Genomic DNA, 13678 nt, shown 5'->3' with positions numbered 1-13678 from the left:
ATAGGCAAACGCAGAAATGTACACAGCGTAAGTGACACTTCACCTTGAGAGCTGCTGATGTCTGCACCATGTGATCCTATGATCCGAAAAGAGGACTCGGAAAGATGACAAGAATTACTGCTTCGTTTTTCAGTTCAGTCGTGACTATTGTCTCGATGGCTAAGCGTGTATTGACGTTTCTTTATTTTATCGTGGCTTGGAGTTTAGTAGCCGACATATTTTTCTATCTAAATGGGATTCCTTGGCAGTATTCCGCAATTATTAAATCTTGAAGCTTGGCGTTTTTCTAAAAAGATTACCCAACTCTAGACATCCTGTTTCATTCAAGAAAACGAATAAGTCGAGACACTTTCCCACATACTAGTATCTTTAACTAAGAAGAAATTGCAAGGGTAGCCAGCAGGGTGTTCAGATCGATGATGATGATGATGATGATGATGTTTGGTTTGTGGTGAACTCAACTGCGCGGTTATCGGCGCCCGTACAAATTCCTAACTTTTGCTCAGTCCAATATTGCCACTTTCATGAATGATGATGAAATGATGAGATCGAGCAACAGCCCTTCAGTAAGTATAGTTTCGGCGGTTTTCCACATGCATCGACGCTTCTTGTTTGAGAAACTCTAACCGAGAAGAAAAGAGTGTACACGCCGTTACAGGTTGAAAAGCACATTATTCGGCGCGTAGTCTTTGTGAAAGAGAAACAACAACGGCGCCAGAATGTTAGATAAGCTGTAAGTTCAAACCTTGAACGAAGGACTTGTTTTGCGACAAATTTTACGAAACTATGGGAATGAAAATATAGAACTGCCATGCTGTTTCGAGACGCTAACAAAAAGATTGTTAAGTGACGCTGTGAAATCAGGAAGCTTGACTTGGAGTGAATGTCCACACGAGTGGCGAGCCCACAACGACATCCTGAGGTGCTCACAAAATTTTCGATGCAAGCTTCACTACATCGTCTCTAACATAATAAATATCGTTGCCGTATACGAGTGTAAAGTGTACAACATAGCATTGCTTTTGTACGTAGTGCCATGCTTTGTCACGGTAATAGCACCGCCACAAACAGCAGAAAAGAGAACGTAAGTGAAAACTTTTTTGGTAGCGAAAACTAAGGCATGTGTAATCACACCGGATAAGACGGCAATAAAATGACTTTTACTATAAGAATGGGGCTGAACAATAAACTGCGGTAAAAGTAAGCCTGCACACATAATAGCTGACAGTCATATATTCGACCAAAGGTAGAACTAGGTAGTAAAACAACCCACTGAGATTGATAAAACAATTTTAAGGCATGTGTAGGTCAAAGTAAAAAATAATAAACCGTGCTCTACTCAGATCTGATGATCGCGTAATACCGTAAGGAAATAAGCTTAAAAAATAATTGATTTTTAGTATTTCGCGTAATTGCTGACGGAATTTAAAAATTTTAAATGTTATCATAATCTACTCGTCAAGAGGTATAGTCTGATGTTGAAAGTTTAACACAAGAAGATAAGTATTATAGTTAGAAACTACGTGTTTGACTTGAGGCCGCATAACTGTCGGCGCGTAAATTCAAGGACTCCATTCACCCAGTATCTGACAATGAGAGTACTTACCTATCTCCAAAAACGTTTTCACACAATTTCAAACTTTAACGAAACTTTTTCTTGCTTACGCCCCCCAAGAAATGCAGAAAGGAAAAAAGTTTATCGCTTACTACATTTTCGTTGTTCGGTATTAGGAACGACGTTTTAACTTATAACTTAACACATGTTTCAGGACATATGATGCCACAGACATTAGGATGGGCGAAAAACTAGCTTTTGTTTAAAACGGAGCCCAAATTACCCAGTTTATATTCATCCGGTGATTCATAATGAGAGCACTTTGTGACTTCCAACAAACTTCAAAACATAATTTAAAACCTTTCCTAACCTTTTTCTCTCTTATATGATTAAAGGCAAATATTTAAGACGTTAAATCGTTTGTAAAATAGCCGGATGTTCGCAGTCGTTTTGTACATGGGTCTTGGACTCCTTAATGAATCGGGGGTTTAATTGTTCTCTATATTCTGCAAGAAAAAATAGTCATATGTGCTACAGACTTGACGATTGATCGGGACCTCGAATCATTGCATGAACGGAAGGCAACCTCCCGTATCACCGAGTTGGCATAGTTACCTATGTTTCACGAATTTCTTTCGGGAAGTTTGGATAAGATGGTTCAGTACGGAAACGAATCCCTCAATGCGCACAGTGATTATATTGACACGCACTATTTACATATACATTTAGAAAATTCTATATATTTTATCGAATAAAAACATCAAAAATTAAGAAAATATTGAGGGGTTCGGAAATTTCTTCACGACGAGATCTCGCAAAACGTCACACGATCCACTACTCGCGATAACAAATCCAATAAAGTTCGCGAAGTAAGCACACTGCATTTTAGGGATTCACATACAGCACTGATAAATTATATCGCATAACCGGAAGTAGTTAACAGAATTTTATTTTGTAAAGATATCCATGTTTAACGTTAACAATGCTGTAGATCCAAAAAGATAATGTGCCGCGCAGCGGGCGCCTGCTTTGTGACGTTATGTAAATGACGAGTGGACTGGATGTGATGTTTCCATTCGGTGGCCTGTGAGGTATGGATTTCTTCCCGCGGGTTCATGTTAAGTCATTAGTTTATTGCAGCAACAAGCCAGGCACCGTGTCTGACTAAACAGCACTCCTCCGTGTAGCTATAATTGTAATTAGTGCGAACACGCTACAGAATGTCCGCACTCATTTCATTCCGAGTTCAGAAACATGTATTGCAGCTAATGGAATTAATTCTGAATAACGTTTATAATTTAATCAAACAACTTTGAGTGTGTGGTGTTTTGCTGCTGAGCTCGTGCTGCAGTTTTCATTTAAAGACACTGTCAGTTAACGTAAGATCTAGGACACTGTACAGATAACGCACGGCAGTAATTGTGCATATATCGGGCAACTGAACATCTTGATCCACAACAGTGACTGAAGGAGGTAAATTTCTTGTTATGCAATGGCCACGGGTTCCATGAATATTCTGTCCTTGTAATCTGGTCTCTAAAACACGCGACGTCTGCTTCCCTCTTTCGCAGCAAGGGCTTGGAATCCGCAGATTACCCTTTCATGTTCTGCAGGCCGTCTCCTCGCAGGCCAGCTTCACGGGACCACCTACGTTAGTTGCGTCTAATAGATGTAACAAAGTAGCGGCGACTCGGGGTACGTTCAGAATACTTCGACCTTCCGGCTACGAGCGAGTTGGTTCAAATGGCTCTGAGCAATATGGGACTTAACTTCCGAGGTCATCAGTCCCCTAGAACTTAGATCTACTTAAACCTAACTAACCTAAGGACATCACACACATCCATGCCTGAGGCAGGATTTGAACCTGCGACCGTAGTGGTCGCGCAGTTCCAGACTTTAGCGCCTAGAACCGCTCGGCCACCCCGGCCGGCTACAAGCGAGTGTCTAATTGTGGTGGCAGCTGAGGATTTCTCTCTTAGCATTACTGTTGCCTCATATTTGGTGATTGTAACTGCATCGAATTCTATGTATGATCATATGTGTAAATTATATACATTATATGTATGATTATATGTGTCACGAATAAAGTGCGGAAGCTAGTTAGAGTTTCGTTTCTGAATTAGTTCATGTGTGGGACTAAGTAAGCTTACATCAATGATTATCGCGGTATTTTAAATCCGTTCAAAATGGTTCAAATGGCTCTGAGCACTATGCGACTTAACTTCTGAGGTCATCAGTCGCCTAGAACTTAGAACTAATTAAACCTAACTAACCTAAGGACATCACACACATCCATGCCCGAGGCAGGATTCGAACTTGCGACCGTAGCGGTCGCTCGGTTCCAGAATGTAGCGCCTAGAACCGCACGGCCACTCCTGCCGGCCTTAAAATCCGTCTTAGCAACTACAAGAACATGTGTTTTTAATTACCAAACGCATTTCATTTTATTGAAATAAAACATCATCAGTGGTAGTATTTCTGCCCGATCTCGCTCACACTGGGAAATGCAGTCTGCTTGCACGCTTTGAGGTATTCCTCGTTTGGCACACAAATTAAGAATTAAATCAATGAACTTTAAACAGTGCAACGAATGGAACTGATGCGGCCCGAACTCGATATCATCCGTAATAGGAAGTAAAAATTTACCATTCACTGACAGCAAGTTAGTTGTTTACCGACCAGACACATAGTTCTTTAACACGCAATCTTCTAATTATATCTGAACGAAAACCGAACCCTTTTATGTTTGTGAGCACTGGGATAAAGTGAAACAACCTTCCTCATACTGCATTGTTCCTACATTGCGTACATTATCAGATGTTTCCTCTAAAAAGCATTATAATATTTTGAGGAAGAATATTTTGGTTTCATAATTCGCCTTTGAAAAGGTTGGTTGGACGTATTACAATGTCCTGTACACAGAAACGATCAACACATGTAAGCGATCTCTTTGAGAGCCACTAATGCTAGTTAACCTCTTTAATTTAAGTCATCTATCATTTTCCAAAGTATTAGTGGTGAAATGGCTACACTCTTCCATCATGCTCGTTATCACATTCCTCCCGGTTGTCCACTGGGCACGAGCAAGAGTGGTCCTTCTCTTTACAGCTTGCGTCGGCTGGGAATTAAATGGTGAAACACTAAAATAAGCCACAAAATTACGAATTAAAAGTGGAACCCACCAAACATGTGTTACAAAAATTCACGTAGAAATGTGAGATAAGCTAATCCCCAACCGTAGCCTCACTTCTCCCGTCAAAGGGAAGCTGTTAATAGTTCCTCTATATCCAATTGACGTGAAGGATGAATGTGACTTATCGACATAAATATCGATAGACTTCAAGATTTATACAATTTTCCCATATGCAAAGGATAAATTTTTCTGGAAGTCGCCCTTCAGTCAGCTTATCCTCTTCTAATTTGATCACAGTTGAATGTAAACACTGAAATTACAGGAAGTAAATCGAAATATTTATCTCATTATAGTTCAATGTGCAATCATTGCGTTACGAAGCTCGTTTCCTAAAGGTTAAAAAGTAACTTTTATAAAATAATTACATCTTCCTGTTACTTACTTTTAGTAATTCATCGGTGTAAATACAAAATGCGAATTTATGAGAGGTAACTTACTATCCTTCACTTCTCTGCGGCGAAATTACAGTGAGAGGACCTAAAGAAACAGTTCCGTTAATTAAATGAGGTCTTTCCCTGGCTGAGGAGACACAGCGTAATTACAGAAGTATGTATAGCTTGGAGAAGATTGGGTTCCTTTTCGCCAACCAATCACATAATTCTTTAACAAGCGATCTTCTGGGCACACCTAAACGAAACGTGAACATTTTATGAAGCCTAGCTCTTCCGTTTTATTAATTAACACATATATCTCAACATGTTCGCTCTTTCCACAAACGAACAGCGTCGGTGGTGAAAGATAACTTTCATTTGTTGATAATGAGTACCCTGTCGTTCGCAGGTCGTTGTTTAATGGTTAGCATTGCTACATCTAGATCGCGGGGTCCTGGACTCGATTCCCTGTCGGGTCAGAGATTTTCTTGGCTCGGAGACTGGATATTTGTACCGTTCAAAACATTTCATTTCATCTTTATCGAGGCGGAAGTCGGCGAAGTGGCGTCAAACAAAAACACTTGCACAAGAGGGGGTTTCCCAGCGAATAATGCCATACGACCGGCGGACACTGAGCGACAAACATGTGTTAAACGCGTTAGACTGAATTTCGTCTCGCGACAAATGGTGACAGAAAACTGAATGTCTTTTAAGCTGCTATACGTGGAATATTCGACGACCAATCAACTGACAGTTGTAAGTACCGTTTAATGTGTCTTGGAGAATTCTTTATGCGCTAAGTTCTTAATTCTTGTTTTTCGCTGACTTGACACATGTCATTCACTGTCTTTCCTACCATATTTCATTATGATTATTATGCTTAAGTCAGGACTGTCTTACTCATACCATTTACTTACAAAGAAAACCTGTGACACGCCCAACAATTTATTCTGCTAGCTCCAGTGATAGCGATTCAACAGCGAAAAATGTGTGTAATGTCGGTACGAAGATATTACGTTCTCCGAGAAATGTGAGGTAGTGACATGTGATCTAGCTATGACTGTAACGAGCTATGTTCCCTTGGTATTTGATGCCGATAAATACGTCCTTGTTTTCGTTGAACAGAAGTACAATTTGTCCATCACTTAATCCTGAGATCACACAACTTAAAGAAATTTCAAATACAAGAGCATATAATTATAAAACTTAACTAATAAGGAAGTGTTAAATTCTCTTATCAAACACATCAAGTAATGAAATCGAGTATAAAAATATGAAAATCGTTTAGTTCGGTATAAAACCGTTCAGAGGGCCTCTTTACTGAAATACAAGGCACTGAAACAACACATATACACAAGCTTCGCTGAAGCATCTAACGTAAAATCGCCATATAAATATTTCACCACCTAGCATGTCGAAACTAAAGCCTGCTGCAGACACTTAAAGGTCGATTAGAAGAAGGGAAAGTGAAACTCAAGTGCTCGGCGAGGGTAGAACATCGATCACAATACTTTGTCAAGTGTAAGGCCGACATGGTACTGTTCCAAAAAGGGTGATTGCACTCGGACGCACCGAGCGTCCTACTACGGGGCAGCTGGCAGGTTTCGTTGGTCTATCGCTATGAACTATTCCACGGGTTTACTGGCAACAGCAGACTTCATGGTCTAAGGATTGTGGCCGTAAGATGCGGTCACCACAGTAACAAACAGCTACAGCTTAAATCAGTTTGCCTGAGAGGAATAAGTCGATGGAGTAAGTCGTCCCTGGTTCTTTAATAACTTTTCCAGGACGCAATCTGTACAGTTAATGGAATCATATCGAGATTTGGAGCCAAGTTCCATATTAGAGACCCTTGTTCACTCCAGACTGAATAAGCTTCCAGGATACAGTGAATCTGGAGATGCCAAAAGTGGACTGTAGGTACCTATAAACACATTATCCAATCAGACGAGTCAGGTTTCTCTCTGTAAGTTACGGGCAGTTTTATTCTTTAAACAGTTTCTCTACACAAGTGATTTTCAGGTGGTTTAGAAAAGCCTTATTACATTCCATAATCTTACATCATTACACAAGGCGCCATAATATTTGACGTCATCATAGTTCACATCTGCACATACGATTTGAAGAGTATCAGAGAGGTGAACATCATATTTCTACATTTCTGTGACGAAAATATTGTAATCTCATAAATATATTACGATTGTAGTGCGGACCACAGCAAAAAAATATAAAATAAAGTGATGAAATGTAGATCTCCTGAGCTTAATATTGTAAGAGTACATACACTGAGCTGCTGGTACTGTTACGATACCAGAACACAAACCTTTTAATTTTCCAGTATTCCCCATTTGTTCTCAAACACCCTCTGATCGCGGGCTGTAACAGCTCCATACTTTCTTTCACCGATATTAGAGACTTTCAAAAAGAAAGACCTTTCCTCCACGAATTAAAAATTTAGCTGCTGCTAATGTCATATGCTAGGAGCGGGTGACTCTAGTTTGAAGTTGTGAGCTCATCATTGGATGATTTTGATTTTCCATTCTTGAAAGTTACATTAATTTCATTCGATACATCTCTCTGAAGAGCTTCATCCCTCTTCATACTTGCGGAATCGAGCCTTTGACGGGTGACCAAAAAGCTAGTGAATTAAAAAGTATACAGCTTGACTGGTAACAGGCAAACAGCAGCTCAAACGATTCAGACACATATACGTTCTAGGGAGATGCTGTTCCTCGTCAGTTTGCGTCCCTGTGGATACGTTTTCCGCGTGTTTATAGGCCCTCTTGCACGCCAGCATATTTGTAATTCACGAGGGAAACACTTTGGTATGTTTGCCGTTGCCAAGAAGAAGCAAACCGGTACTTCAAAGGTTTTGCTGGGGGTATTAGCCGATGAAAATACGAAATATGTTACTGATGTTTCCTGAAATCGTTAATAGACTTCTAGGTTATGTAACACCCGGATTTTCTATTTCCAGTCGCTACATGAAGTTCAAAAAATGGCTCTGAGCACTATGCGACTTAACTTCTGAGGTCATCAGTCGCCTAGAACTTAGAACTAATTAAACCTAACTAACCTAAGGACATCACACACATCCATGCCCGAGGCAGGATTCGAACCTGCGACCGGAGCGGTCGCTCGGTTCCACACTGTAGCGCCTAGAACCGCACGGCCGCTACATGAAGTGTTACGTATAAAACGTATTAGGGAAGGCGAAATTTACCTGTACGTAGTCAACTTAAGTACTGTTGTTTTGCAACTTCGTTCTTGACAATATGTAAAAGAAAAGAATTATTGAAGGTAACTTCTCTGTTCATGCTACTCATTAAATTGCAAGTCACGGTTATTACCATTAAAACTGCAGTTACAAGGGGCAGCTAAGAGTGACTTCTTTATACTGATCTTTATTCGTACTTCTAGTAACGAATAAGGATTAAGGTTCCTTCGAGTCTTCTTTATATGGGATGTTCTGTCGATATGTTCGATTATTTTTTTTAAAAAAATTGCTCTGAGCACTACGGGACTTAACTTCTGAGGTCATCAGTCCCCTAGAACTTAGAACTACTTAAACCTAACTAACCGAAGGACATCGCACACATCCGCGCCCGAGGGTGGATTCGAACCTGCGACCGTAGCGGTTCTGCGGTTCCAGATTGTAGCGCCTAGAACCGTACGGTCACCCCGGCGGGCCGATTATTTTATGTTGCACGTATATTATAATACGTTTTTTTATTATTTTGACAGTCGTAGAATTTCAAGTGCGTCATCTACTTGTTTACTAAAAGATATTTATGTTGTTGCGGGTCCTGTTTCTATGATAATGTTATTAATGTGTTTGTAATCTCTGGTGTTTTGGTTATCAGTTATTCCTATTATCATCGAACAATTTTACAACGTTACGGAAAAAATGTTACTACGGACAGCAGTAATAGTTTGCACAAAGTTGACATATGTCCGTGTACACCGTCAGGACGTGAATATCCAATGTAAAAAACCTTTATAAATTATACGTATATTACGATTGTCGTGCGACTAGGGCCTCCCGTCGGGTAGACCGTTCACCGGGTGCAAGTCTTTCGATTTGACACCACTTCGGCGACTTGCGCGTCGATGGGGATGCAATGATGATGATGATTAGGACAACACAACATCTAGTCCCTGAGCGGGGAAAATCTCCGACCCAGCCGGGAATCGAACCCCGGCGCTTAGAATTGACATTCTGTCGCGCTGACTACTCAGCTACCGGGGGCGGATATATATTACGAAAAATATAAATAAAAGAGATTGTCAGCAGATGTACTGATGAAAGCAATAAAGCCGAAATAAGTTTATATAAAAAAATGAAATATCAAGTAGCATACTGTCTACTAATACTCTGCATAATTATGCTACAGGTCGCATAATAAAGTGACAGTGAAAATTGCTAAACATTTAGTGTATATTTAAGGATTAGCAGTTAAGACAAGAATAATATGTAAGAGAAGTCAGTAGGAAATGAACATAAACCTTAAAATGCTAGGGAATAATGCCAGGTAATTATTTTTGAAACTATAATACTTCGTGTGACAGGATAGTGAAACAGGTAAAAGGAGTAAGCACTTATTTTCCGTTCCACAGCAAAGGACAAAATCCTAAATTACAAATCGTGTGCAAATCACCCCATTGATAACGTAATCGGACAGAACCTACTAGTCACCTTTATGTAGACAGCGTGTAACCAGTCCACGAGCCTTTTATCCTTTGCAGCTACGGAGGTCACCTGACCTCAACCCTGTTGAGCACATCTGGATCGCTACTGCCGTCTTGGTCATGGAGCAACGTGGCTCATAATACAGGGCCTCGTGGAGTCCATTCCAAGACGCGTCAGAGTCGTAATGGGAGCCACGACCTAGTAAATAGACGTTCGTAATTGAGCTGCTACGACTATAAAATGCGATTTGCATTTCCACGAAGCTTTCCAGGATACTGTGCTTACTGTTGTTTACAGTAACTTATTAAACTGAGAGATTTAATAACGGGAACATTCGTAAGTTCTTATTACAAGATTGGAATATTGATGAAATGTCACAACTCTTAGGCCCATTTTCGTATTTGTCTGCATTTATTATAAAGATAATTTGACAGTGTGATGCCCGGATTAATGTCTTCTAATGACTGCGCATCTGTGACCTCGAAACGGCTTTATTTATACTATTATATGAAAGCAGTCGATAAAAACACAACTTTCATATACTGAAAGTGTGATGGCTGCCATTATCTCTATGGATGAAGAGAATGTGGAAAGATTACTTAGCAAATGATAAAAAGTTATCAAAGTTTCGTTATTTAAGCTGCACATTTCTCATAAGCAGTTAAGTGATGGGCATACTATAAGGAGGTAAGATGGATCCTTTCCTTCGTATGTAAAAAAACTATTTACATTGCATCAATTATTCTCTGACATTGTTCGTGGACGACGCTGTTGTAAATGTAGAGGTACTGTTGTGAGAAGATTTTTGCAAAATATACCAAAAATTACAGATAATCAACGCTTGTAACAAAGGACTGACAGTTGACTGTCAGTGTAAACATATATAATAAGCGTAAACAGCCGCAGACATCAGTTATTGTTTTGCTACAAGGTCAACGAGAAATCGTGATTTGTCAAAAGGGTCAAATATTTAGTCGCGTCCATTTGAAATTGTATACGATGGAACGTTCTCACAAATCTGATATTGGGGATGACTAACGCCCAACTGACTGGTTAGAATAATTCTGTGATGTAACTGACGGCATACAAAACCCCGTCCGATGCATTGGTAAGAATTGTTCATCAACCTTGGATCCTCATAAAACATGGTTCAATGAACATGTAGACGGCTTAAGGAAGACTTAAAGGTTCATAATTAAAATTTATAACTAGAAACAGAACTTCATAAACATTTAGTGATCAATTAAAGTTTGATTTAAAGGCTGTGTTGGAATGCTGCGGTAAAAAGGAAAACTGAAATCATTAAAAATGTCGAAATATAATACTATATTAACTAATTACAACTAAACTTCGTTGTATTACATAATACTATGTGTAAAGTGCCTTGATAAAGTAGTGTTGTAGAGTTCACTGGTCAGCACGCCCAACTCCGTGTCGTTGGTGCTCGAATCCAGAGGAGCAGCTATTCTCCTTCATGTAGCTCTTTAATTAGTCCTTCGAAGCTTGGCGAGATAGAGAATCAAACCCAGGTCCTTCGTGAGGTAGTAAAATATTATGGCAATTCAGTCGCGGAATCGAACATATGCTGCATAAAACTCTAAAATATGTAATGGACAGATGAAAGTGCGTAGTTCAAATAATCTAAGTAAGCTATGAGAGGTTAAGATACATATGGAAATATCTCTCACCAGAAGAAGAGACGACAATTGGGAACACAATTTAAGGAAGCCACTATAGTTACAGACATTCGAAAGAGGGAGCTCGGAAGCATATGTTGTGGCACATCTACAGATATCAACTACTATATTATCACCTTTTGCATTTCACAGTATTAAAATTCCGCTGACCCCAGGATATTAGAACCATTATATCCTCTCCTTTTCATTTATGATGATTATGCTGATGACTTCAACATTTACGTAAACTGGAAATAGTAAACGTGATAGGTAATATAAAGTAAATGTGCATAAGAACGATAAAGTGGGAATGGTAGTGTTCAGACGTATAAAAATCACTTACCATGGACTGAGCAATGTAGAAACTGCATAGCCGCTACGATGTCTGTCATTGATTGCTACGTCCTCTGATATTCTTACACAAGCAAAAGAGAATTTCTAGACTAGGGCAATGACGCACGTCGCGATTTTATTTTATCTTTTAAATACCTTATTTTATAATCAATGACTAATTGAACTCCTATCGTATAGTATTCGGTACCGAATGATCAAATTGAACAATTCAGTTGGCCCATTATATCTTTGACTGATCTGATAACGATGTCTGTACCGTTCAAAGAGTGTCTAACAATTCTTATGCTCGTTTATATTTATGTGTCACGTTAGTATTGTGTTCTGAATTCATAAAATGCTACATATATAACATCACATCAGTCATTGTGTCTTTCCTGTACTTAAGATGTCAGTCATTAAAATGCAGATATCAGCATCTAGTATAAAAATGCAAAATGAAACTTCTATACATACGTGGCTTTAAATTATCGGTAACTGATTAACTGACGTTATGAAGAAAGGTATTGTAAGATTCCTATCTATTTGCAGAAATTATAGTCTCCTGTTGCTTCCTGACCAATAGTCTTTGAAGGCTGGTTGGTATTGCTTTCCGCTTTAATAAAGTGAGCAAAGCATAGGAATAACATTTACGTATATATCTAGAAGATATTGCGAGACCTGGCCGTTACAAGTCAACTGATCTTCACTTACTCTGCTTGGCATTTTAGTACATTTCAGTGAACGTATTTAATCGCATAAGTTTAATACTAACGTCTGTCGTGCATGTGGCTGTTACTGTTGTGTCCGCATAGCGTTTGATTTTTAGATATAGCATTTACGTCATTTTATGTTTGATTGTACATCAATATTTAATCTAGATTTTACAAATATACGGCATTATCTACTTCTAATGAGTCCCAATTTCATCATAAAATAACAAAACAGCTGAAGATGATTAAAGACTCGCCCTGCGGAAAGTGTTTAACACACCGCGGGATACGAAAACTAGGATCTAAAATTGTACCCGGAAGTGAGCTAAAAGTTAACTGTTGTAGACATATTGACCGAAAAATCTTGCTGAAAGTCCAGTTATCACAGTTGTCATTTAGGGACGCTACCGCGTCTATTGCTCGTAGTTAATAAATTAATTTGGATTCATAAAACAAACAAATAACGCTAGCCATTTCCGATGGTACGTCAGAAGTTTCACCTGTTAATATACGTTCTTTATATTTTCGCGTAAACAGCAAAAACATTCTTCCTAAAGATTACAATGGACCATCAGAAGTCCAGTAGAGGGAACTGTCCGGTAGGGGCTCAAGATTTTATTTTCACTCACTACATAAGCGGGTAAAAATTACATTATCGCAAGAAATTGGTATGATTAGAAGTCCATAGACATTTGTGTCTTGTTTTATATTCGATTTCATCTGTGCACTAATGTTTTAAGGTACGGAATTTACCGTCGAATAGTGAGTTTGTGGTTTGAACTAAAAATTAATTTATCTGATGTCCCTTCGAACATCGTAGGATATTAAACTTAAAACGTTATATGAAATTCAGTTTAACGGAAAACACTGAAGTGTATGAATAAATCACTCCGAAATTTTACATTAACTGATTTTGGGAAGTCATTAATAAAAGATCAACAAACAGTTACTTTTTATTATTATTTTTTCTATATGTGTGGTAACATAACTTTGGCGCAAAGTGCGACCATGTGTAAACGTTTTTATATTTCCTCAAAATATCTTTTCAATAGATGAATCCCGTCCTTAATAGTTCTCCTTATGTATCACCAAATGCTCCAGATTTGATCCTGAAAGTATTCAGACTAGTAGAGAAAGGAATTTTTATTTT

At 38.9% G+C, this 13678-nt stretch overlaps 1 protein-coding gene across 1 annotated transcript in view; it reads left to right on the top strand.

Annotated features, from left to right (window-relative positions):
- LOC124556276 (muscle M-line assembly protein unc-89-like) overlaps positions 1 to 13678 on the top strand; it is a 135654-nt gene that overhangs the window by 5803 nt on the left and 116173 nt on the right. The gene's annotated exons all lie outside the window — the stretch shown is intronic.

This window comes from Schistocerca americana, chromosome X, assembly GCF_021461395.2.
Source record: "Schistocerca americana isolate TAMUIC-IGC-003095 chromosome X, iqSchAmer2.1, whole genome shotgun sequence".
Taxonomy (NCBI): domain Eukaryota; kingdom Metazoa; phylum Arthropoda; class Insecta; order Orthoptera; family Acrididae; genus Schistocerca; species Schistocerca americana.
Note: the sequence above shows the minus strand (reverse complement) of the source record. Positions and strands in the feature narration are given on the sequence as shown.